This window comes from Anopheles nili, chromosome 2 (assembly GCF_943737925.1).
Source record: "Anopheles nili chromosome 2, idAnoNiliSN_F5_01, whole genome shotgun sequence".
Taxonomy (NCBI): domain Eukaryota; kingdom Metazoa; phylum Arthropoda; class Insecta; order Diptera; family Culicidae; genus Anopheles; species Anopheles nili.
The window spans coordinates 59307255-59313580 of NC_071291.1; positions in this window are offsets into that span (position 1 = coordinate 59307255).

Consider the following 6326-nt stretch of genomic DNA (forward strand, 5'->3'; position numbering starts at 1 on the left):
AGCAAATGCAAGCTAATAGAATAGCAATAGCAATTAAATCTGCGCGCGCAAAACATCTGTTACACACACACACACGCATTCACGTGGGGAGGAGGCACGTTATTTTAAGGGCAGGAAGCTAAGTAGTAGATACACTAAGAAGTAGAAGAAGAACACGGCAGCTTTATGAGGTACTAGACGGTGTTTATAAGGAGAGCCCCACGTTAAGGCTCCTTTCCGGTGCGATTATTTTTGATAAGTTTTTATTTTTGCTCGAGTTGTTTATAGTACTGTCGCGCGAGGCGATTTTATGTTCCGACTACTGTTGTCTTTCTAACCGAAAGATGCATTTATTGCGGGTGTGCATTCTCGGTTGTTCGAATGCAACCCGACCGAGAGCGAGCTCCTCGCAGATGTTTCGTAATTGAGCTGTAGTTTATTTTTTCCCCCCATTTTTCATTCATTTCCACTCGGTAACTCGTCGTTTCCGGTTTAGGGGGGCGGGAGGTTTCCCACCGGAAGAAGGCATTACATCTGCCACGCAAGTGCACCTGTTATCGAGCGCGATTTCGATAGGGAGAGCAGAGTCCTCGCCGAGTAGCTAGAAAAGGACGTCCCGAAAAAGCATAAAAGGCGCGCTGGATAGGCACTGGGTAGTGGGTGTGTGTGTGTATGCCGAACATTCAAACACGTATGCTATTTTAGTTCCTCTCGGCGGGCAGGCGTAAGATAACAGAGGAAATCGTTAAGGAAGAAAATTAATAAAACTTCAAATACGTCGTTATAAAGAATCGGTTTGTTTTTTCCTTCATTTGTGCGCAAAACCGTCATGAAAGAAATGTTTTTTTTTGCTGCTACTTGAGATCCGATTCGCTTACCATTTTTTTTATGTTTCGATCTTATCATCATGCTACGTGGAGTGCTGTCCAATTACTTTTACGAACAATTTTCTCTGTTTTATCCTTGCAAAAATGGAGCAAGTTCTTTATTTTTTCTTAATCATCTTATCATCTTATAAAATCAATCTTATAGCGCCATAAGCTACATACAAACGCAATGGATATTATTATACGATTGATTAGTAAAAGCAATGCGATTTTCAATGATGCATGTTAGTTAAGATTTAATCCTTTTTTTTATGGTTTTTACGTGTATTATTTCATTTTTTTGTTGGCTTTTCTTCAAAGCTTAACATAAAGCGGCTGCTTCAAAGAATTAACTGATGCGGTTTTACTCGGACTTAACTGATGCGATAATTTAGAAATGACAAACATAATAATTTAAATCCAAAACATTTTTATCCGGTATTTGATAGAATACTGGCTCGATTCACTGTGATTAAGGTTGCTCGTTTTTAACGTATTTTTTTTTTGCTTCAACAACAAATTATCCGGTTCTTCTTTTTCAGCGTAATAGATATAAATTCTTAGTTACGATTTTGCTTATAATTTAGTCGATCTTTACATACTATTTGATGTATTAAACGGTTTGCAAATACGTGAAACGAGAATGCTAATGAAACTGAAAGATTGTAAGCAGCGACACCTAGCTGACATGAAATTTATCGATTATACGTAGAGCACATTCAAATTGAACAAACATTTCGTTGAGGGACTTGAGCAAGTAGTGTAAGTAATTGTCGTTTTAGATTACTCTTGCGTTAGGCGCACGTTTGACCGGCCAGTGGGCATCTTTTCTTATTTCTCCTATCCGTTTTTACTGGGTTTTCTTATGTGTCTATAGAGAGCTAACGCTGTACTAACGCTATAATGATTAAATACTAATATTATATGATTTAAATACTCTATTCGATACGTTGTTGTCGTTGAGTTTCGATGAACGCTTCGCCGACACTGGTTGCTACGCAATTTTCCAAACACCAAACCCCCAGAGGCCTACTCTGATCACAACGCTCTCCTCTGTGGCTTTGCTTTATTTGTCACTGACATTTTAAGGACATCACATATTCGATAATGGAAGAATATCGCCGTTTGTTAAGCTTTCGAGTTTTGAATCTTTCGCAAATCAATAATTGGCAACGAATGAAAAATAACAACAAAAAAATGCATCATCGATGGTAAATCGTGTCGAAATGAGGAAAAGAATGTTTTTGTAAGGAAAAGAAAAGGATATATTAGACCAACGTGAGCCGAAATCCGTTTGAAAAAGCAATAACGTGCGGGCGTACAATATCATAATAATTCAAACGTGGTGCCTTTAAATTCTAAAGCAGGATGCGAACAAGAAAATATCAAATAACCCGTTCGTTGTGGTTATATTAGACTCACGGTTTGAAGGTTGCAAAATCCCTTCGCCAAACCAAACATTCGGTTTAAATCGTCATAGAACAAGCTCAAAAATTTAATCCAAAACGCTACCACCTTGCTTCAGTAGCAAAGAAAACTAACTCGACAATTGTCAGTTAACCATTAACGTTGTCTTATGGATTCTCTCTCCCGCCCCCAGCTAGCTGCTTACCAATGATTGTTTTAAACATGATAACGCGCACGCGCACGCCCACAGCATCTCACCTACCGACGGCGGGAACTCTGCACCCCAAACACGTACGTCAAAAGGAAGTACTCCATCGGTTCGATGTACTGCCGCAGCAGGTTTTCCACGATCAGCATCAGAAACTCAAAGTGCTCCGTCACCATGCGCGGGCTGCACGTGTTGTTCTGCGCAAAGTAATCACCCAACGCCTGGGGTGGGCTATGCCACCGATAATCCAGCTCGGGCGGTGGTTCCCGCGCGAACCCATCATAACCGCAGCGTTCCATCACCGCAAACGCCACCTGCATGAAGTCGAGATACGTGACGTTGTGGCGTTTCATGTTTTGCTGCATCTCGGCGAAAGTCATCCCGCCCCGCGAGTAGCTGCGCATTGTGGACATGATTTCCTGGCGCCGGTGCATCAGAAAGGCGGTCATTTCGTCGCGCATCAACGAAATGAACATGCTGGAGTTTCGGTTCGGTGCAGGACCCACCGCCGTTCTGGGTGCAGGAGGAGGAGGAGGAGGAGGAGGATCATTCATGATCGGTGGGATCATCGCGGTCGCGATGGGTTTGGAAGCTTTCGCAGCTGTTGTCGAACGCAACCGGTTCTTGATGCTGTCGGTTGACGGTGGAGGATCATGCTGCACGCGATTCCTTTTGAGTGCGGGATTAGCACCATTCGGCTGCCTGGGAACGTGATATGAGCAGGAGCGCATCGAAGATAGCAGCGGCATAGAGCATGATGGTCCAGCCAATGCCGGTGTTGCTGGTCGTTGAGATTCTTGTGGCATTGGTGATGGTTCGTTTGCAGGATGCTTACGCTTCGAAGCTGCCGGAGACATGACAGAGAGCGGGTGTTTCGTTTGTCCCGGTTTTAGATGCCATGATGGTGGTGGCATGGATGACGACGACGGTGTAGCAGACGAGGAAACCAATGGTGGTGGTATAAGAGACGGTTTGGGCACCGTTGTTGATGAGTTTGAAGACACTGGTGGCGTTGTTGTTTGCATCGAAGTTGAGCACGATGCCGGTGGCATAGGAGAAGGTTGCAGAATCGGTGGAGGCGGCATTGAAGATGCTGATGGCTGTGGTCTCGGGATCATCCCTGAAGGTGGAGGAGCCATTGAAGACGATTGTGGTACAGGAGATGGTTGTTGGATCGAACGAGATTGAATCATCCCTGAACGTGGAGGAGCCATTGAAGACGATTGTGGCATAGAAGTAGGTTGCTGCATCGGAGGAGCCGGAATTGAAGTTGGTTCTTGCATTGGTGGTTTAGGTGTAGAGTGCTGAACCGGACGATCATCAGGTATCATCGATGGGGCTGCTGTCGTAGCAGATGATCCTTGCATCGACGAAGATGGTGGTTGCATCGAAGATGAGGGCGGCATAGGAGTTAGTTGTGGCATCGGACGTTTTGCCATCATCGGCGAAGCTGGTGGCATTGAAGTTAGTTCTTCCATCAACGCCGCTGATGGCATGGGAGATGGTGCCGACAAAGGACGAGCTGAACTCATTGACGAAACTGGCGGCATCGATGATGTTGCTGGCGCTGAAAATGTCGGTACGTTCGCGATTGGTATAGCAGCCGAACAGGATGATGGCACGTGTCGTGGGGGTGGCATTGAAGACGGCGGTGGCATCGAACATGAAGTGGAAAACGATGTTGCCGATGTCGTTGTCCTCATTGTGGGTGGTGGCATCGGGGACTGTTGTCTCATAGCTACCGGCGGCATGGAATATGCTGTATTTACTGCTGGTGCCATAGGTCGTGGCGTGGCGGTCGAAACTGTAGATGTATGTTGCTGGAGATATGGCATTGTAGCAGTTGACAATGGTACGCATTGTGAATGTGATGAGGTTGCTCTTGGCATAGACATCATAGATGGAGCAGGAGTCTGTGCACGGTTTATCATATCTGGTCGGACGAAACTAGCTGTCGAGGGTGTCGAATACATGGATCGTGATGAAGGCACATTATATGGCAGTGGTATGGATCGTGCCGGTGGCATCGAGCCCGAAGGTGTTGTCAAAAACGGCGCTGGAGTCGATGTACGGTATGTCATTTCTGGTCGGACGAAATTGGATGTTGAAAATCCTGAATGCACGGATTGTGAAGCAGCGACGGATCCTGGTGGAGCCATCAAAGTCGATGGCACAGAAGGTTGTCGATGGGTTGACGCACATGGGGGCTGCTGCGAATGTGCCGTACAAGCTGATGGTGCCATTTGTGGTGCCAGAAACGGTGCTGGAGTCGGCTCACGGCTTATTATTTCTGGAAGGAAGAAACTGGTTGTCGAAGGTTCCAAGCGCACGGATCGTGACGGAGATACAGATCCTGGCGGAGGCATCGAAGGCGATGGTGTTGGATAGGGTTGAGAATGAGTTGCCGCAAACGTAGAAGATGCTGATGTCCTTTGTGTTGCTAGAAATGGTGCTGGAGAGGGTGCACTGCTCATCATTTCGGGTTCAGCAAATGTTGGTGTCGCGTTTATCGATGGCGACGAGAATGATGGTTGGTTTGCGGTCAGTTGGCCAGCTGGTAATTGTTGTTGAAATTGTGGTGTTGATTGTGATGTTAGTTGAACTGGACGAGGCAAGTAGCTAAAAAAGAAGCATCAAGAGATCCAGATGTAAATAGAACTTGAACATACATTTGTTACATTTATAAATAAATACGTTGCTTAAATTGAGTCGATAGCTATTTTCAAATTTTCACCGACATGTTCGATGCGCCTGCAACGTATGCAATACGTATGCACTTTGTTGCAGTTGCTGTACTAATTCCTGCCCCTGAAGCTATGCAAATTTGTTGCATGCATTTGATGAATGCATTTAAAATAACCACTTAGTGTTAAAACACCACCATCACCTATAGCCGATCAAGTTTCCGCGCCCAATCGATCTAAGGGTAACAAAACATTAATATATGTTTCATCAAAACATATGGAACTATTGTAACTATCACCAAAACTTTTATTTTGACTTTTCTTTTCCAAATCATTTAATTTCAAAATGGTTTGTTTTAGAGCTATGGATATCGAATCAACAACAGTTTCTTGAAAGACGTTAGTAATGGTAGTTAAATATGCATTCCCGTGCTTCATATTTGTGTTGATCGTATAATGGAAAAAAAGGACCCACTCTTAATGCGTTACACGGCGCAAATTAAAAAATAAAATAACATTAAACAAATCATGAGAAGATTAGTAATGCACTTCATTCCGTAGGCTATTTGGTCCTTTCCCCATAATATGTTTACGATGCAATGATAATTCCATTATGCCTTAGCATACATAATTAGCTACTGTTACGGTGCATCGCAACGAATCAAATTTCACACTCACCCAGATCCTGGTGGCATCGTGCCGCTGTTGTTCTGTGAATAATCGATCGCATGTCGTGGGGAGGCACATTCCGGTACGTTCGTGGCACTCACAAAGCCATACTGCGGTGCTGGATAGGCCGGCGGGACATTCCCAAGTGTCATTGCGCCCGGTATTGGCAGAGCCGGGTATCCCGGGAACCGTGGATCATGCGCCGGTTGATAGACCCCTGTCTGGGCGGCAATCATCTTGGTCATATGCAAGTGGTAATAATATTGGAGATCGGAGGCTGCTAGCAGGTGCGGCGGTGTATAACCAAACCGAAACCATTCGTCCACCGCCATATATCCTGGCGTGTTGGCGCGGTCACCGTACGCGGGAAAATGATACGGTGGGATGTACGGTGGAAGGTGATACAACGGTGTTCGTGGAGCAATAACGCCCGTTGCATTTGTTCCAGTAACCATGGGAACGGGGTTCGGTGGTGGCATCGTGCTGCTGTTATCGTGATTTTCATACTCCGGC